Consider the following 22602-nt stretch of genomic DNA (forward strand, 5'->3'; position numbering starts at 1 on the left):
CTCTTGCCACGGGTGCTACTTCGAACTGAGTAGTCAATTGAGGAGTTAAGCCCTCTTTCGAAGAACAGAGACCAAATTCTACAAGTTACTCATCATTCCCGTAGTACTATATGTACAGATGTATGTACGACGACAACATCAGATGAGTCGACGATACGAGTTTTCGAGAGAAAGGTTCTGCGGAAGATTTATGGTGGTATTTGAGCATTGGCAACGGCGAATCTCATAGTCGATGGAAGGATGAGCTGTACGAGATATACATATGTCTTTATTGTCATAGTTCAGTGCATTAAGAGACAGCGGCTACGCTGGCCAGGTCATGTTGTCCGAATAGATGAAAACACTCCAGTTCTGAGAGTATTCGACGCAGTACCAGTCTAAGAAAGCAGAGAAGGAGGGAGGCTTCCACCCCGTTGGAAAGGCTAGGTGGAGCAGGATAAAGTATCACCGAAATTAAGGTTATTTGATATTTTTTAATATTATGGCAGTTAACAAAAGTATACCAGCTATGGCTTTCGGAAATTCTATGGATTCCATAGAATTATATTTATCACTTTTTTCTCTATCCTGCGTTTATTTAGTTTGTATCCATGGATATATATACATATATATATATATATATATATATATATAGATATGTGTGTGCGTATGCAATTCAACTTACTCGGCTTGCAAATTTTCCTTTTCAATGAGAGCAATGAACCTTGCAACTTTTATGCAGCAAACAATCGCCACTTCCCAGACCATAGTCGCATTGCTTCGCCGCCACAAGTACACCGCGAAGTGAGTTGTAAATGTTGCTGCATTGCATCAATGCAAAATGAATGCGAAATAAAGTCTTTAAAACCTAAAGTTAAAATAAAAGCTGGCTTTAAAGCATAAAAATTAAATGAAATTTAAAAAAGTTTTTTTTTTATACCGTTTTACACTTTTGGAAAATATTTTCTACTCTTGCCAAGGCTATAGTTGGGTTTAATAATATCGCCGCATATGTTTTAAAATGTTTTTGTGGTGCAAATTGTTCCTTTGCCAAAAAATGTACAGGACAAACCTTAGTTCGAGAATTAGAGTTTTGACAGAGCTTCTCCTTTCATCTGGGATAACCCCGCCCACTTGGCTAAGTTCGGGTGCAACCGAACATTAATTTTATTTTTTTATATTTTATACGTATATTATTAAAAACTACTAAAAGCACGATAAATCAATAACTGAATACGCCAGAAACATTTAATTTTACCACTACGATGGTATGAGAAAGGAGTTGGTGTGTGATGGCACCGTCTATCTTTCGACGAAATTTGGTACTTACATTCCTCTGTCACATTGTGAAAGTGGACGAACTCGAACAACAACCACGCCTACTTCCCATGTAGCACGATTTTAAATTCCACTTGATTCGTTCAGTTTCCAGTACACAATTGAAGAAGCAATTAATATAACGGAATAAAACTTTGCACGAATAATTTCTTTAGTATGTGCAACCTTATGACCAAAAAGTTTTCAAATCCAATAAAAAACTGTAAACCCCGGTACTTATAGTTAACTTTTAACCCAAAATGTCGATCAATGTGTGATATATAACTGAAACTAAGGGATAACTCTTTTCTTATCATGGTATGTCTTTATGTCAAAAATGGGTTGAATCCGACCTATACTTCCCTTAGCCCCCATATACTTAATATAAAGATTTTCGAACTTCCGGGTGACTTAGTACCGCATATATCGGTCAAGTAAGTTAATGTAAGTTATCCCAAAGAAAATAAGAGAGAGTGTTTTACAATGCCGGTGAATCTTTGTCTTAAATTCGATGAGCGAGCCCCTATATATGTAACTAATATCAGGATTTCCGATCATCAGTATTCCCTGGCTTTGATTCTTGCAAGTTGCAAGAGTATGAAGTGTTCGGTTGCACCCGAACTTAGCCAATTTACTGCCAAATTTTGTGGTTATAAAATTTAACGCAAATAGCTATTAGTAATTTTTATATATCAAACCCTCGTCGCCCATAGAAGCCTTCTTAAAAAGGTGGTTCCAAATTATAAACCACTAACCACTACTTTGTATCGAACTGTCAATGTAAATTTATTTTAATGAATTCAATTTTTAATAAAGCCGGGAAGAGAGAAAACTGTCAACCCTTTTATATTTGCTGAATGTGTACATCCTTTCATAACTTTTTTCATTATTCTGAAAACATTTTTTCTAATTCTTTCAACCTAATTTAACAAAATTGTCCCATTAAATGTGTAGACTTAATTGATTTTAAAATATTGCTATGTCATAAGAAATGCGAGTGACAACCGTTAAAATTTTAACTTAGTTCCACTAAAAAAAAACAACACAATGCAAAAAATTTTGTTAGCGCGCTGCAGAACTAAGTATAAAAAGTGGTTACGAAAATATTTTAGTGAATCATTATTGTCTTCAAAAGCACCATCGAAATACTGACCTATTGCTCGACTAATTCTTAAATCTCTGTAAACTTTTATTTTATCTTATACCAGAAAGGTGACATAAAGTGCCTTCTTAGACCACCCTTCATTGTCTTTACCTAGAGTGGCAAGCAAACTTTTGAAAAATTACTGTTATAAATTAAGTTCACGAATACGGGCGATTTCACGTAATTTGTGCTCTCTCGCCCAAATACTTATTACATTAACACAGGCTCTTGAATACACAAATCAACATATCGATACTACAAGTTTGATATCGCAAGCTCGCGCCTCCTAATCTATTGTTGACATCATCACAAAAACATTCGAGAGGCAGAAATTAGGAAGAGGTATGAAAAATGAAAGCCAGCGACGGTGAAAAGGCAAATGATAAGCAGGATAAGTGAATTGATGAATAATGAACGTAAACAAAATAGAAAGCTAGTAGAAATATACTCGAATACCGCAAAATGAGATGTCGCATCCGCGGTATAAATTTTGGGAATTGTAAAATACGAACATCACGCCCAAAAGACATCAACATTCCGAACACCCACGCTCACGCCATTTGGAGTTCATATCACAATCGTGGTGGAGGCGAATTTAGTGTTTACTTATAGCACGTAACACTAAACTGATTGAGCGAATTTAAGCCGGCAGCTATTTCGAAAGTATTGTGGCTATCAAGTAAACGAAATCAAGCAATATTATGTGAAATTCAATATCAGACTTAACAACAGCAAAAAAGGAAGTGGAAAAGAAACGTGATGACAAAAGTTATGGGTATATTAACGAAATTATCGATGAACAATTCTGATTTGGGTAGCGGTGACTTTGTGTATAATAGCCTAGATGTCGAACACAAAATTGAAATCCTTTATAACAAGTGGATGCGTAGAAATTTTAGGTGAATTCAGGCATCTGCTTTACAATGAAAAGTAAAAATTGGGTGAATTGAGCTTTCCTTAAACTAATTTATTTCAATCAGACTTAAAATTTACTGACATTACAAAATATTTGTTTTGGGCATAATATTTAACTTTTATATACAATATTAGGCAGTTAAGATACGAAAACGTTAGAGTACGTATGACACTCTGATTCCGATTTCGGTATACAATGTCAACAAATTTGATTATGTACAAGTAAAAGTTTAGGATGCAGGAATCCATAAACTCATATGTAAATTCTGCAAGAAAGATTTGAATGTATTCAAAATGGTCTAAGATTTGTTCTAGCACAGATCGGGTTTCAAATTGATGAGTTCAGATATATCCAGTTTGAAAAGCGAAGCATTTACTATAAAAAACTTGAGCGTCAAATAGTGTACTAAAATAAATAGAATATCTCGATTAATTTTACCTCAATGTTATTAAAAAAATTTACGGAATCGCTTAATAATATTACTTGTTCATCATTATTTATATGTTGAGGAAGTTACGGGTTTTCCAATAGGGATGACATAATTTCTAATTGTCTTTTCGGCCATTTTTAATATGTAATGATCTGTAACTTTTTTTCATTGTATTCAGAACTGTTTACAATTTCATAGATATACGATATAAGAACATTTGCTAACTATTTAATTTTATTATCAAAATCGTTCTCCAATTGGAATTTCTCTTGCGTTTTTGCTATTTTATGGTTGTAATAATCGTCCACCTGTGCTCGCAATTAGTCGAATTGTTGAAAATTTCAAGCATGCATTTTCTTTACGCAACGTTTATATGCCAATAAAAAAAAGAAACGCTCGAAGTAATGAAAATATTAGTGCCGTTTAAACAAGTGTTGCTGAAGACCGCGATTTGTCGGTTCCAATACGTCTTCAAGAATCGCGGCTGTCTCAAACCACAACCTGACGGATTTGGAGAAGGGATTTGGGCTTACGGCCATATGAAATGGTTCGTACTCAGCCTTTGGATCACCGTAAAAGTCGTGAATTTGCTGGTTTTTCCTTGGAACACTTGAAAACGATAACGATTTGTTTAAAAAAAAAAACATCTTCTGCGATGAGACAGAGTGGTGCAGTAAATAAACAAAACTGTCGATTTTAGTGCGAAGAAAATTCACAAATTATTCATGAAAAACCACTACATTTGCCTAAATTGACAGTTTGGTTTAGTTTTTGATCTGGTGGAATCATCGGTCTGTATTTATATCGAAATGAAGCTAGTGACACCATTATTGTCAATGGAGAGCAATATAGATCCATGGTAGCCAACTTTTTATGACCGCAATTGGTAGAATTTGATTTTGACAACATCTGGCTTCAACAAGACGGCTCCAACCCTCCACTTATCTTATGACCTAAAAAAAATAAAAAGCTATATCATGAAATCTAGAGCTGATAGAGACAAACTGATTACAGATTTGAATTCAGCGCACCCTAATTAACTAGAATCAGTTGATAAATTCAAAGAAGCAAATTGAGTGTTGGCCTGTGTTATCCTTTTTAATAGAAATTTTGTTTTTAGGCAAAGTATAAGAATTTCATTGCTATCAATATATTTGGAGTGGGTATAGGGTTGCCAATTATTCTAGAAACTCAGATTGAAATTGGTTATCATATCTTATCTCGTTAGGAACAACGGGACACATGCTAAGAGAATAGCCAACACAATTGCCTATACCTAAAACGAAAATGCTATTTTAATTAACTTGCAATAAATATCTTCGCATTATACGCACATATATCTACACAGAGAAGAGATAGAGAAAACATTAAAAAACAGTATGAAGAAACTATTTGTGATGAAACAGCATTATTTAATTTTATTAGGTGCTTATTAGGCGATAGTATATTATTTAAACCTACCGTTTTGCTGGTATAACACGCTTATATTCGCCCTGTTGCTGTCGTATAGACGCGCTCCGACCTAATCGCCCAACAGTTTGTTGTCCAACGTTAGCAATACCACTACGTAGGGATGTTCCCAGTTCACGATGATGGACGGCTATAGCACTTTGTGTTTCAATTGCATAATCGAGTCCAGGTAATTCGAGGGAGGTTATCGGATGGATGCGTGTCAGCGAGAGCGTGCTCTCTAAAACGGTGCTAAGCAATGGTGCGCTACGAAGGGATCTCAAACTACCGCGACGGGTAAGGGGTTCCGGTTTATACATTTATACGCGTGTTTGAATTAGAAATTTCAATTTAAGTTAGCGTCTCGCAAGTTTGAGGTGTGTAATTAGCAAGTAAATATATATGCTCGTAAATTAGAATATCAAATTGCAAAACTTAGTTAACGCAAATCAAGTTGTTAGTTTTTTAATATATGCACAGTTTAGTGTTGAGACACCTATACTCAATATGTCACGTGATCTTGCGTGTCCCTTTAATGTTACACTAATTTTTAATGTTTAACTTTGTTAGGTTGTTGTTTTGTTTGATTGCCGCTTATATGGATTGTCCGACCTACGTTATGCGGCAGGAGGTTACAGACTCAACGTGTTGCTACAAATAAAATTAGCACTTAAAATGCACGCACGCACACCAGCGCGTGTGTCGACACACTTTCATGTGAAGCACACGAATGTAATTAGTGTTCTATTAATTGACCCCACGGACGCTTTCTCAGTAACACCATCAAGCGGGGTGGCGACAACAAAATGTTGCAATGTTGTAATAACGTTTTGTTTGCCATTTACACAAACGCGACCATTACGACCAATTATGATATTTATCAGCTATTTTCACAGTAAAACCGTTATGTCACGCAACATTCGCCTTTCCAACTCTTTAAAAGGATTTGATTTTTCGCTGAGTTGTCAACATTTAGCATACAGTATCAATGAAAATATGTGCACACTAGCTAAGAATTCATGAAAGTACTCACATGTACGTACTAGAAATGAATATATCAAACAATCTTTAATTACTGACTTCAATTATGCAATGGATAAATATCATGAAGGTTAACTAAAACATTTCGTGTTAACTTTCTGATGAATATTCTACAATATATCTCTCTATACTATCATTGGAGGAACAATAAAAAAATAGATTTTCGCTTACATCTTAGGTCTAACGTTATAGCTTGTAAATGTTTGACTTAACTAAATGATTTATGGAAATTCTTTCTTGTTTATTCAGTCGGGTAATATTTTACGTACGACATTCTTATCTCGGTAGAAGTTGAATAGCGGCTGAATATTTTTTCTGAATTTGGTATGATCATTCATCAGTCCTTAAGCGGGACGAACTCTTTGAAATTCTTTAATCCCAGAGTATCATCAATACACACGCCGCTATATAGCGGAAATTTGATAAAACGATTCGGTGAAAGAAACACTTTAAACTATATACCGAAATGTTTTGAGTAACCAAAGTTAGAAATATAGTATGTGAGATACCTTTTTGATTTCTCTAAATAGTATTTTTAAAGGGTTACAAGGCGGTAGGGGTTTCAAAAATTTTTTATTGCCTTATTAAATTCTACAACATCTGTAGAATATGCCATATGTTTTCACGTTGATCCGACTAATAGTTTCGGGTATATCCCCTTGAGAACTTGTGCGCTCGAGGCTAGGTAGCCTAAGTGCGGCGTTTCTAAACGCGTTGTCTCGCGAACTACTCAACCGATCTTCATGAAATTTTACAAAGGTCTTTGAGTTACCATTCGTATAGCTTTGACAGACGGCAGCGTTGAAAAGTTTGATACTCTACTAAACAGCTGATTGTAATTTTTATAATATTTTCAATGACAATGGTAGAAGATAAACATTGCTGTTCTTAGCCGACCAATTTCACAAAACTATTTTTTATTACAAAAACATATCAACGCGTTATTATTAAAACTGCATCGTAACATAACATCATAACATAAAACTTTTTGTTTTATTATTGAAATTTTGAAAAACAGCTTAACGCTGCCGTCTGTCAATGCTAATGCTAAAAGACTTGGGCGAAGGATTGTTTTTTCGTATCCAACTTTTTTGTAAAAATGTCTGCCAAAAATCCAAAAAAAAATCTATTCTGCCAACGCGGGCGCATCTCTTTTCCGAGGGGTCACTGGAAATGGCCGAGTTTAAAATATTTTTTTTTTCAAAAATTTCAGAATTTCTTTGTTAGCAGTGCAACAATAAAAAAATCGAATAAAATATTTAACTTTTTATATGAAAAAAAATTGTTGATTAAAGGCTGTTTTTACCCATGTAATCCGCAAAGTTGAGACGTTAACGTATAATTCCGATAGAAAGACAGAAATTAAGGCTTAGAGAGCGATGACTAATTTAAAGAGAGGCTACTATTTTTCTTAATTACATTGAAATAATATTATGTACGAATGGGTCGCTAAATCATCAGAATTGGAAAGACTGTATTTGTGTACTTTCATGTTTTAAGTTTTGCGTGAGTTCGGAGTGAAACGCAAAAGATCCATCGAACTGCTTAGTTCTAGCAGGATTCTCCTAACTTTTACCTAGGATGTCAAGCTTATACAAAAATTTTGTTGAATCTGCTTGGTTATCATATGTTTGGTCATCATAGCGAATTGCTTGCAACCGCAATTAGCCGCCTTAACAGATTTGTGACAGAGTCATAAAGTTATATTTTATAAATTTTTGTCATTCTTCCAAATAAATGGCATACTGAATCAGTAGAATGAATGGGCAAAATCGGATATTGATGGTAAGAAAAAAAAAATGATTTCTTTACGGTAGAGGCAGAATCATAGTCACATCTCTTTACATACTACTTACTTTTTTGATATAAGCAAATACATGCAATTCACTAGATATGATTACAATTATATAATAGTAAGAAAATGTGCAATAATTACATGTGTTTTATCTATGGCTCACTATGGAACTTGTTTGCTTTGTCACTCGTTATTCGTCCAGGTGCTGGTCCTTAACTGCTCTCTTCCTTCTACTTCCTTCCGTTTACTTCGCGTATACGTACTCCTAGGTCTACAACTGCGGCTGCTGCTCTTTCTTTTATGATCACGCTTATAGATCCTTGGCAACTCACACTCACTTGCTCTGGCCGGGTTTTCCTGCTGCTCCTGCTTCGTCCGTATTTGCGCTACTTTTTCCAACAACACTATCGCCGTCAATACCGTCCCCCAAAAACGAATTGTGCGTGTTGATGCCGTTGTTGCAATGTTTACTTTGTACAACAGTTAACTGTTTGGTCTATTCTGATGATCATTTCGAGTTTGCTTTCGGAGAGTATTTACTACAGTATGTTTCTATGTATTAGTTTAATTCGTTGATAACTGGTTAATAAAACGGTGATTTTCAAATGTCATTTTCAGTTGCTTAATTTATCGCTTAAATGTAATTTTGTGAGTATTTATAAATAAATGCGTTTAAAAACTGAGCGATGTGCTTTATTTTACTTTTAACTGTAATTCACTATTTTAATTAAATGTAAGTCACGGTTCGTATAAAAAAGTTATAGGGAAGAACGGTGTAAATTATTGCTACAGTATGAGTATTGTTCGAATTTACTTTCGCTTAAACACGATTCGATTATAATGGAGATTTTCGTTTGATCATATACGAGCTATTCGCTTATTTGGTGTCAAAATCGACGAACACAGTGTCGTTGGCTAAGTTGGATGTTCGTGCTTTGATGTGCTCTTCGAATGTAATCTTATGGATCTGTAGAGACTACTGTATAGCTGACACTTCGTCTATATATGTACATATGCTTGGTGCACTTGTTCGATTATGTAGGTGATAATGACGATTTCGCACGACTGAGCTACGAGTACTTATATATGTATGTATATACGTAAATGTGTATATAGATGAGAATGCTTTATTGTGTGGAATGTGAACACATTTATTACTCTTTCTCTGTCAGCTTTCACACACATATACTCGTATGTACGTAATTCTATTTCAGTTTTACCGACTGGTTGAACATTTCTTACTGACTGGATATTGTACGATTGATTCGTTGAACGCTGTACTGCACATGTGTGCAGTATGTCTAATAATTAGCGAATCAAATGGGTAGCCACATTATGCTCCCAGGATTGCAAATGCACCATAAAAACGTATATTGCCACCGAGTCCAATCCATGTTTGCATGCGGATGCTTCAACCGAATTTCAAATATGACTGAATTGCGTATGAATTCAATTCAGCTCGCCATTGTTAGATTTGATCTGAAATGAAAACAGTTCAAAGCAAAATTATTACTCTATTGGTTTGACCAAGTTGTTATAAGTTTTCAAATCCTAACAATTCAATATAAACAATTTTATTGATAACGGGGTTTTGTATTATTGAGTTTTTGAACTTATTTTTCATTAATATTTCTGTTTATATATACTTATGTAATATATATTTTACCCTCATATAAGCTGTGTAGTGGTTATGACATTTGTAATTGTATGCACTCCATGTTTTATTGGGTGTTTTGTTTTATTCTCCGAATCCTTGTTTCTAACTAGTCTGCGCCAGTTTTCAAGTTAGAGAATATAGAGTATTTACCTTGCAGAATAATATAACAAAACCAAGATAAAAACTTAGAAAAAGTTGAATATATATTTACTTTTATTATATACAAAGTCTGTCGCAAAAGAAACAGAACTTTTTAAATATAACTGTTTCTGGTGGCAAAAACCACCAGATGAAATAAAAAGTTTGATCCCTTGTTGACATTTCGTAAAAATTTTAAGACAATTGGATAACTACAATCGATGTTATCGATCAAAAAGTAAAATGCAAAGAGCAAATATTAAATTTTGTTTTAAACTTGGGAAAACGTTTACTGAAACATTTCATATGATGAAAAAAGTTTATGGTGATCAGTACCTATCCAGTAGTAATGTGCATGGGTGGTTTAAGCGATTCCAAGAACGTCGTGAGGACCTCTGTGACGATCAGAAGTCGATCGTGTTCAGAAATCAAAAATAAATACAATACTGATTTGTTTTTACGATTCTGAGGGTATTGTAAACCGTGAATTCGTCCCACCTGGCTAAGCGATTAATGCTGTGTTTTACCTTGGTGTTATGAAGCGTGACAAAAGGCATTCGTCGTGCTCGACCACAACACCGTGGGGCAGGGTCCTGGCGCCTCTTGCACGATAATGCGCCGTGTCATCGGTCGACGCTTGTCACTGATTTTTTGACAAAAAACTCCATATTAACCATTAATCACTCACCCTACTCACCTGATCTGGCACCCTGCGATTTATACCTATTTAGAAAACTTTATTTGCCCATGAAAGGACACTGGTTTCAGGACATTTCTGCTATCCAAAAGGCGATGACCGATATTCTCAAGAGCATTCCGAAAAATGACCTTAAACACTCGTTATGCTAATTGATCGAGCTAAACGCTGTATCGAAGCATAGGAAATTACTTTGAATAAAAAAATATAACTTTTGAAAAATATTTAAAAAAAATATAGGCATGAACAGTAGGTTTAACGAGCCTATTTCATATATATTTAAAGCAAGCTTGCTTGAACTTGCTCGTAGAAAGTTCTTCAAGCACAATGCCCACTCCAATGACTGATTTCAACCAAATAGCAGCATTCGCATGTCACGTTATAGAAATGCGTGAAATCGGAAATCGGCAGACCCAAGACTTATCGCCAGTAATAAAACGCTTCATAACATCCTGGTAGTCCGAGAGCACTGCTTCCGAAAAAATTGAGTGAATTTAGAAGAAATCATACTTTCATTTCTCTTAAGCTTAAATGATCTTTCATTCAAAAATACTTGCCGGCGACAAACAGTTGTCACCGGAGGCCTTTTTTAACAATATTAACGTTTCGGGACCAGACTGACCAATTTGATTCCGTTTACAAAATATAATGGAATTAAATTAATTCTGTGAATTTAGTAGATTTTTAACTGAATTCTGAATTCTGAAAACAGACAATGAAGATGCTGTAAATCACTTGGCTTTCTAGTTGGGCTTCCGGATGATTAATTATGCATATATGTATATACTTGTATATTGATTTTTACTATTTAATCTATCTAAAATCAGTGGAATCATTAATGAATACTTTAATTATATACCTAGCGAATTCATTTCTTACAGAACTACGTTTGTTTTAACTTACTAACATTTGTAAATGTTCGCATAATAAAAAACTCATGGTTTTGGCCTTTCCGTATTCAGTTTAAAGCGATCCAAAATTACACTCAAAGTGAAGCACCTACAACAAACAAACAGCATTGCTCAAAATTTTCAAAAAAAAACTATGTGCACATTATCAGTATTCCTTGCACGTTTCATTATGTGCGAATAGTGTGTAGCAAGGAAAAAATAATATTTTATAGACCCTCCCTTCAAAAATATTCATTGTGTGCTGATGAAAAACAAACTGAACAAACAAAACATCTTCGCTGGCATATTTGTAACTTAACACTTTTAAACTTCTTCTCCTACTTTCTTTAGGAAGCACGGAGTATGAATAATGACATTTTGTCTACGCCAAGCAGAATCAGCGGTCACTACAAAAAACAGTAAGCATCAAAAGCGAAACCCCAAATTTTTTTGGTTTCTTTTTCGCAGAGCCGCTGAAAATAATCGGCTGTCACAAGTGAAACAGCTTTCCATCATTTTTGAGCCACATAACGACGGAAAAGCTAGACATGCAGACAATATTGTGGGGTAATTTTTTGATATACATACATGCATAAGTATGAATGTATGGTAGAAAAGACCCAGCAAAAAAACTAAACTCCTTTATAACTAGTATGGAACACAAGTCTAACTAGTCACCCCACTGTTTCTTATCCATACAAGCAATTGATATCGTTTACATGTTGATGTTTTAACGATGTCAATTGTCTCGTATGAGTTCGAAAAATAGGTAAAATATATATATTTGAGTGATTGCGCCTTAAAATAATCAAATAAAAATGCCTTTTATAAAATGATTGCATAATTAGTGTAAGAGTAATGATTTTCTATCTACAAGTACTTCGATTTCAGACTAGAATTTTGTGGTATATTTACTGACGGTATGCTTACTGCTTCACTGCCGGGCATTTTTATATCCATGTCATATTTGTTTATAATACTTATGTAGCGAAGCTGGGCTAGGTGTCCCTAACGTTATCCAATACAGCGGATATACAATGATCTCATATTATTTTCAAGCCAATAGAGTTGCTCCTTGAAAAATGAAATTTGATATCAAGTGATTATAACGCACATTGCTCCCTTGGCTGGTAAACGCTATGGTATTACATTAATCAAATCCATGAAGAAAACGGTGGAAATAATTCAAACATTTCGTTTACAGTTTTTTTGGTTTTTAAAAATACTTTTATTTTTATCTTATTTGTATTTTAAATTTTGGCTAATAAAATTCACTTTTTCGAAAGTAGAGCTGATGTACCATACAAATGATTGCATTAAGATATAACGTTTCTTTAGAGACTTAACGCAAGTTTTGTATTATTTGAATATGGCACCTTGCCTTGATAGTGTATGAGATGGCTATAACGGTCCATAACTTAATTCTATTCATTAATTTTTGAATGTAACCAATGATTCCATTCTGACCATATTCAAAAAATAAACATTTTTACTCATTTTGGTTATCTTGATACTATTTTGTTATAATTATAATTATTATAAAATATCAAGGGATAACTATCTCAATAACTTTCGGGGTTTCAAGTAAGCGTTAGGTGAACAAAATCATTATACTCAGTGCAACATGTGGCGTTAGAAAGAATATACATAGCATATAGTATATTGATAGCTGTTATCTGGTATGCCGTTGTGGTTGCATGTGGACTCATGTCCGCGCTATATTGAGGAGAGCACTCGCCATTAATACGTTCAGCGCCAGTGCCTTTGTGTTTGATGAAATCGGTTCTAAAGAAGACATAATACTATCTTTATTTCCATATGTTTTTATGCCAAATATTTGTGCCACAATCTTTTTCCTATCTATTAGCTCGGGAAATCCATTACCAATGGGACGGATATAGTTATTATACATAACTTAGTCGTCATAGTACATTGAAATAGTTCGTAACAAGTCTATGCTAGCACAGGATAACAACACTACATTACATTCGTTCATTCATTCATTTGAATCTATTTGGTTCGAGAGGAGACGCAGGATTTCGATTTTATTTGCTACTAAATGCTTAAATCCTTTTTATGATATGAACGGAATCACGATAACGATATGCGATAAGAACTTAACGGCAGTTTTCTGCTTTGCCACTGATCTGTGTTTTATGCATGTAAAGTTTGTGGCTTAGTAAATGCACGCTCTCTCATTTTGTCCTAATTCAAGTACATACATTCCTCTTCATCTAGTTACTTGCTTAGAAATACATACACAATGAGAAGGAGTTCGTGTATGAGCATTGTGGCTTTCAAATATACATAATTTTCTTTGGTAATTTTTTGTCATTCTCGAGGAGTGCCATTCGTATTTAGTACATCCGGACGCTATTTCTTCCACTACATCCGGCTGCACAAAATTCACGGACCAAGTCAATACCATAAACAAAAACTGCGTATAATTACGAGCTGCCAAATGCTGTTTGGCATTTGGTGTGAAACAGCAAATCCTTTGTTTTATTGTATATTTATATAGAGCGCAATGCCTCCGTTTTATAGTTCTTCGTATAATACTTATTTTTCTTTTGTTTCAAGTACTTCAGCACCCATTTATGCCATTCACTTTGGTTATTGCAAACTCGTTGTTATCCGGGGTTCAGCCTTCATTGTGTCCGTTGAGAGGGAAAAGGCTTTTTTTGATGCTCGCCAAATGGTTAGCCGTTAACAGTCTTATTACTATGCGTCCACATGCACATTCACCCTAACACACCAGCACCCCATCACTCCATCACTCCATCACAAATGTAATTGTGTGATTTCTGGGCTGTCTGGCTGAGGGAGTAGCTCAAGCATGCACTCAATGGGCCACTACCTTGGTTAAGGCGCAAGCGGAAATGGCCGTTGTTGGTGGTCGTAATTTAATTGTGTTGTGGTCAATCGTTGAAAATCATACCAAATTGCTTGATTCTGATTTGATTTGCCTAGATTACAATCTGTGCCCGTTCGCATATTAAATAGATTAGAGAGCGTAGATACTCAACATGCCGGGTTCAACGATCAATCCACAACAGTGCGGACTGAGCAGTAGCTGATGACTGCCCCTCTTACTTGCATGAAAGCAGATCCTTTAGGCAGTTGGTTGGGGTTGGTGTGTTGGTGGGTTGGGGGTTGGTGAACTGATTGACTAAATAAGCACTGTGAAATAGTTACTTAAATGGTGGGCGACAATGAGCTTAACAGATTGACAGTAATGGGGTGGATTTACAAACCCAGTTTTCACACTATGTAGTCTGTAGTTGAATGGATTTGGAGGAACGTTTTTGCAATGTAAGCTAGCAGGCTCATTTACATATACAAATTTTGTGTGCTGATAAAAGGAGTAAGCAATGATTATTACGTGATACTAATTTGAGTTTTATTAGAGTACTTAAATCCTTAGGGGCGTTACATTCATAACTACGTAAGTTGCTTAGTTGCAAGAATGGAGAAAGTCAATTATTTTCTGTTGAGTCTTTCAATAAAATTTCTTTTACATTGTCTGAATAGACATTTCTTCCCCTCATAACCTTAAGGGTTATATCGATTTGTGAATTTCAAAATATCGACTTTCGTATTTCCATGTATCGAATGTACATACATATATTTGAAAATATTCTCTGATAATTTGAAGCTGAACCGAAAAATATATTTGGACATATGACTGGAATAGTAAGAACTTTTTCACTTAGCTTGCAGAACTTTCAACGCTCTTTTCTCTCGAAACGCTGCTTTTAGAGTCGATGAAAATTTTTTTCCGAAATAGCAGGAAGGAATGATTAGAAATTTTCACACGACCTTCTATAATACCAGTGTGAACAAATAGTGAGATTTAAGATCACGGAAACCCATTTTGAAAAATCATTTGACCACAAGAAAAGAGAAAACACGATTGGTTCTGAAATCACTAAGTTTTTTCGAAAAACAGCGTCGCATCAACGCTTGCGAAACAATGCTTTCCAACTACCAGGATGAAGCATATTATTACTGGCGATGAGTCTTAGATCTATGTTTACGACCGGAAACGATCAATCAGTCGAATATCGTGGCAAAGGTGAGCCGAAGCCGAAAAACCAAGAAAAGCAGGTCAAAACCAAGGCTGTGTTGAAAGTTTTCTTCAACTACCGTATTTACCTGATTTAGCTCCGTATGACTTCTGGCTATTCAGCAAACTCAAGCGACCGCTCCGAGAAAACCGTTTTGAGCCAACTGAAGACATTAAATGTGAATCGCAACGCGCAATGAAAGCTATGCCATAAATTGACTTTAACAACTGTTTCGTTTGGCACAAGTGTATTAGGGCCAAGGGGGTTTATAAATTAAGAATTTTAAAATTATGAAAAAGTCTTAGTATTTTTTGTTCATAATGTTAACAGGACTTAAAAAAAGAGAACAAATGGTTTTTTCAGCAAAATCAATTTATTTTATTCCAGATAGTCAAAATCAATTTATTTTATTCCAGATAGTCTCCTTCTGCTTCAATACAGATTTTTGCATGGTCCAAAAGCATGTCGAACGAGTGTTTTAGCTCGTTGGCCGGTATGGCCGCCAGTATGCCGGTAAAAGTCTTTCAAATGGCCTCTACGTCTGCATAACGCTTTCCTTTCATGGGCAAATACATTTTTCCTAAAAGAAAGAAGTTGCACGGTGCCATTTCAGTTGAATACGGGGAGTGGTTAATGGTTAAAATGTGATTTTTGGCCAAATAATCGGTCCCAAGCGTCGAATCGAATGTTGGATTCTGAGCAATTTCTGGTCGTCAGTCAACTTGTGCGGAACAAACCGTTCACACCTTTCGTAAGCCCAAATGTTCGGTCAAAATGCGATAAATCGATGTTTTGGAGATGTTCAATTCCATGAATTTCAATGAAAATTTCGGCTGATTTTTGATGAATTCACGCAAAGTTTCGAGGGAATTTCCAGTTATCGCGGATTTTGATTGTCCCACATGTTGATCGTCATTTATGTCCTCACGACCACTTTGAAAAAGTTGAAACCACTCGTGCACTCTGCTACGGGATAGGCAATCATCAACGTTTCGGTAAGTTTTCAATTTTAGAACCAAATTTAATGTTGGCTCTTTGTTCGAAGCTCATTTTCGCACCGATAACACAAACATACTGACACTTAAAACGCAATAATTTCACTTCCAATCTATGAAGTGTCATGAAATTCTGACTGGAAAATCGATAAAGATAGCAGATTCTAACGCACTAGTCGACATATAGATGGCGCCACCAGGGGGCTCTAGATTCAAAAAGTCCAGTTTACTTTGGAATGCAACTTGCATATCTTTCTCTATTTGTGTTGTGGAGCCTACACCAGTGATCCCTAAAAGATTTAAGAAAATATTTTGTTGTGTTGTTCGTAAAGTAATAGGTCTTCTCTTGTGATGTGAGCTTGTGCCTGTTATGTTCACACTACTCTACTGGCGCCAAAGTTAGAACTAGCTTTATTAGTTATACACCCTGTTGAGAAAGTAAAAGGAATTCTTCATTTCCCTCTCTCATCTCCCGCTTAGATGGAAGGCAAGTAAATTTTGTTTCGTAGGTTGTTACTACTGTCCTTAATTATGGTACCAGAAATTGGCGCGATCTGTCAACCAGTGTGTTTACAGCAGCTGTTTATGTCAGTCGACCTCAGTAGTGTTTGCCGAATTCTAAAATTCAAATCAACGTATTTGTGTTAAATTTTGGCCAAACACTCAACAAATATCATTGAGCAAGCACCGATTCACCTGGTATGGCCCCCTGTGACTTTTTCTTATTCTCCAGACTCAAATATCCACATTGGAGAACACGCTTCGACTCAATTGAAAACATCAAAAGAAATTCAACGCTCTTTATTTATAAATTCCCGATACTTTTTTGACAGTGTGTATACTGTATTAATTAATATGATTAATAACGCGGAAGAAAACTAGTTTAGGTATTGCAACCGATACTTTCAGCTGCCACACAAATATCGACAAAATCACTACTTAAAAATTCTACTCGAAAAATCCAAAGGCGTTTTCATAATATGAGGCTAAACTATTAAATTGAAAGTGCCGCACCCACCTAGACTGAGGCGAATCACCACTGAGATTTCCTTGAATCTGCCGATAGCAAATTACCTTACACTGGGCCAAGCACAAGCATAACAAGACAACTTTAAGAAAAGACCGTACAAAGAAAATTATAGACCAGCTTCAAAGTGTCGTAATAATGCTGGTGTGAAAGTAGCAAAAAGAGCAACATCATTAACAGCCGCTTGTCTAAGATACGAGCGCCAACCTCTAATGACAACAATAAACACCTCGCCCATAAATCCCCTGCTGAGGCGATCTGCCAGTAGCCGCCCACACCGAGGACATAGTTTAGAACAATGTTCTAGACAACAATGCAGGCCTCCATTTACAACAAGCTGAGGAAAGGAGATTGAAAAGTTCTAGGGGTGATTTGGTTTAAAGTTAAATTTGTTGTATTAATAGGATTCTGAGGCCGCCTGATTGCCAGCAAAGCAGTTATGTGGCCATTACAAAAACATCAGCACGGAAGCAGACAAATCGAAAGACAAACAAAAGAGGTGAGAAAACATACTGACGTAAACCTGAGTGTGCCATGAGGCCGTAAACCGCAATTTAATTTTTTTGCTGATGTGTTCAATGTAGAAGCAACGACAGCTTGTCCGCCTGTTCGCCACGTTCGGTGTATTGTGTGGTTTGGAATTCGAGGATACAAAGAAATTATGACGAAGATGGTTCTAATCAAATCCCCATACCAGCGGCAAGACGAAAACAGTTATGTAAATGTTTGTTTGTTTGAACTACCTTCCGTACTTATGCCTTTTAAATTAATTTTTGTTTTTCGTGCGTTTATTCATTTACCCTTTCGACACAAACCAACATTTCCGGACGTTTTGTCTGGAATATCCAACAAGAAAGCTCACTTCTGAAAGTCGTCGAAATGTTTTTATATAATACTTTTTTATTCTCCCTCATTTTTTTAATGTTTAAAATGGCTAAATCGACTTAGCTCGTCACGCTCATCATTTACGTACATTATAGGGTCTCTGACGTTTGCTTTTGGGTGTTACAAGCATCGTCGAAAATTTAATATAACCTGTTCAGGGCATAAGAATTATACATTTTTTTAAAATCTTATGTTAAATTAAAGTTATGTGTCTGTCTTTTACACATTGCTCACACATCATTCTTATTTCGAATCCATAAACCGCGCAGAATTAACGTTAACTGGTATATTATTCGAATGTATTCCACATGTGTGTATATATGTATGTAGGCATATAAATCAGGTGCCTCCATATATTTTTCTATAGGTACATATATAATTCAGGTCTCTACCGCATTGGCCTACGTTAAATATTTTACCACCTTTTATATCTACCCAAGTTGGTAGAGTTAATCTCAAATGCAAGCACAAGTAATTAAAATACACTTATGAATATGCGGAAGTAATTGCATTTTTACATTATTTTCCATTATGCTGGTGTTAGGATGGATCTTCTACATATACGCGTTTAAATAAATACGTATATTATATAACATGTAGTATATATAAGTATGTAAGTTCATTGAGACAAGTTTATGGTGTGTACTGAGTCTATGAAGAGTACACACATCATATGAAAAGATTGCCTTGGATAGGAATGCCGTGACACTAAGCTTTTGTTTATTTCTTAGTTGAAGCACTAGGACATGCACGTTTTGCAGCTAATTAAGTGACCCCAGTAAGAGTACGTAATACGAGCAGCCACTTAACGATATGTGTGTGTACTCGAGTACACGAAGGTGAGTATTTTTAAACAAATAAGAAATCTTAGCGAGGTAACATTGTATAAAAGCAAATAGGGAAGAGCTTAGCTCCTGTGGAAATAAACGTTCAACACTCTAGCGTTATTTCAAAGAGAAATATTTAAAATTTTAAAATAGCTGTTAATATAACATTAATTATTTTTGGAGATATCCAGCCGAGAGTCTATTGGATTGCTGTGTTGTAATGGGTACCACATTTCGTTCCTGTTTAATACGATGTGAAATGGCTTCATATAAGCAAAACACTCTTAATGAATTTTATAAAAATATCTCATATTATATATTGGCTCATTTATAAAATAAAGATAAATAAAGATATCAAAATAATTTTCTTCGTTATATATTTGGTCTAAAGAAAGCTATTTTTGGTGCTCAATTGCATGGATATATTCACCATAAAGTTGCTGGGAGGTACGTACACAGCTGTACCAACTGTAAGCTATTTTAATTATCTTTTGTATGAAGTTAGTTTGCTTTTGAAAGTAAACTGAAAATTCTTCTATGGAAAAATCCAATCAAACTCAATCGATTCGGAATTGAGATGCGGTGGAGGTTAACAACAACAGTTTTTATCGTGGTGATAGTCTTGAGGAGCATCTATTGACTGCTTCAAATATTAATCCCGGAAAAGATTATCCTATTGACTGTTTCAAATATTAATCCCGGAAAAGACTATCCGCACCTGATTCGCTACCGCAATAAGTTTCCATTTATTTGGGATCAAATATTCTTTTATCAGCTCGTTTGGTTAAAGCTGAATATTTTAAGGAACGAAAATAAATTTGTGGTTTGTTATTCCAAATGTCCAATTGAGTATTCGAATTGATTGTATTCTCATCAATACACAACCAATTCCATTATGTCAAGTACAACAAGTTAACATGCACATGTGTGTATGCTCTCACAATGTGTGTAGTATATGGTACAACTGTATGTTCTGAGTATGAGTAATCTGCATCTCTGTGCCACTTAGTTTTCAGCTCTTAACACTAGGCTTTTATTGATAGAAAATACCTTCAAATGTACAGCCTTTTGACATTCCATAGAATCAAGGTGAGCACTTGCGAAAGGCTTGACAAATGTTTGGGTAACCTTGAGCCCTGCAAGTGGATATTTAGTGAAAGGTGACTGGTGGAGAAGGTCTGTAATAGATCAAGTTACTGATTTCTAGTACAAAATTTTAGTAGATGCCTTTGAAAGATTCACCAGTTAATAAGAATATATGTACATTTATGTACATCTTGTTCAGCACTAACATACTTTATTATAATTAAAAGCATTGCATTCATTAGTGGCATCCTAATTGATTTAACCCAACCAAGCCTTTGTCCGTAAAATAAATAAACATAATTAAAGTAAGGATATTAAGCATAACAAAATACAAGTGAACTTTGGCAAGGAATATTTCAGAGGCATAAGCCAAAAGAAACAACAGAATACATATGTATGTATAATTGCTTTTATTGCATTGTCAAGGCACCCATTGCTGTTGTCTTTTGTCTTATTTGGTCGATAATATTTCACCTTTGTTTGTATCTATTATCAAGTGAAGCGAAGTAAACAAAAAGCACAAGCAAGCCACAAGTCTGAAATTGTTGTTATAGGTGTGCGGAATACTTCTACAAAATTGTCGACAATACATATTTACATCCTACATATTTTTATTTTAATTGGAATTTAAATATTTATTAGCCAAGCGAATTGAGGAAATTTGGGAGCAATATTATTTACTTTGGAAAAAGATATTTGACTGAGTTTTTCTGAAAATTGCATCCCAATAAGAAATGAGGTGGTAAAATTTGTAGATCTCTGTAATCGGTCAGTCATAATATGTACATATATGTTATTTATATGGCGAAACAATCAGCACATTCGGTATTTGGGGTTAAGAAAAATATAGACAAATTGCATCCTTATTTGATATAAGCTAAACCATATACATAGTTTAATATTTCTTATATTGATCCCTTTGTATATAATCAGTACTTTTTCAGCTACAAAGTATGCTTGGCCAAAAATCTGCTGCTGCTGCGTGCATCTTGTTATTGACCGATATGAAAAACCTAAAATTTTTACTAAAATCCGAATGACTAATCGAGTTTTCTTAATACGCTCTAGAATGTTTTGTTATCTACCAGTTGATGACTCATATCTAATTTCGGTGCATTTAATGTTTTGTTCCTTCCCATATATGTATGTATATGTGCATAGAGTATTTAATATAATTATTATGATAATAAAGTCCATCTAAATTCACATATCTATAAAGCAAAGTTATATGTTAACGCACATCGGTACAAAAGGCACTAGGCATTTAATTTTTTTACTATCGCAGTGTCCGCAATTATTTATTCAATTATGCCGAATTTCAGTAAGCCAAAAAGTATTGTGCATTTATGTGCAAAATTATTGCTAATCTGGGTAAACTTAATATCTGATTTTATTTGCAAATAAAATTACGATTTACCTGATTATATTTAGATAAACAATTTTGGCAATTTTTATACCATATATGCAAACCACAAAGTGAGCAACAGCAACGTAGAATTGTAAAACTAATTTGTAAATCCAATCAACGCGGAGCTTACCTGTTCGAAACACATGAAATAATTTATTTAATGCAATAGCATTTAGCAATAATGTGGGTGTCGAATAATGTCTGTCATTATTATTAAAAGTTACTTTCATGAATACAGCAAGAAGGATATCACGCTCAATTTATTCAAAAGAGCGGAAAATATAGCAATTGATTATGTTATTTACTATTCAATCTCCCTATAACACCTTGACTTCAGCAGAAAGTTTATTGAGATGGTTTTACCGCGAAATTTTATGGTTTTCGCAAGAAACGCGTGTTGATAAAATATTACTTTTTGAAAAATACAGCTGAAGGAAAACCTTTGCTTGTTAATGAGCTTCCGGCACTGCCCAAGAAAAATCATGCATCAAGGATTGGTATGCTAAGTTTAGATGTGATGAAATGAGCACCGAAGGCGGGAAATGCAGTAGACGACCAGAAGAGATTGTTACCGACGAAAACATCAAAAAATTCCACAGAATAATTTTAGATGACCGTCTAGTTAAGTAGTTCGAATTAGCAGGCACTCTAAAGACAGCAACTGAACCTGAACGTGTTCAACATATGATTCACGAATATTTGGTGGAGCAAACGCTTTGTGAAAAGTGGTTGTCTCGCGAGCTCACCTTTGACCAAAAACAACGACGAGTTGATGATTCGGAGGAGTTCAAGTATAATTAACCTGATTTCTTGACAATGTCCAATCCGAGTGAACTGCACACGATGACCCGCAC

The sequence above is a fragment of the Bactrocera tryoni genome, chromosome 4, assembly GCF_016617805.1.
Source record: "Bactrocera tryoni isolate S06 chromosome 4, CSIRO_BtryS06_freeze2, whole genome shotgun sequence".
NCBI lineage: Eukaryota > Metazoa > Arthropoda > Insecta > Diptera > Tephritidae > Bactrocera > Bactrocera tryoni.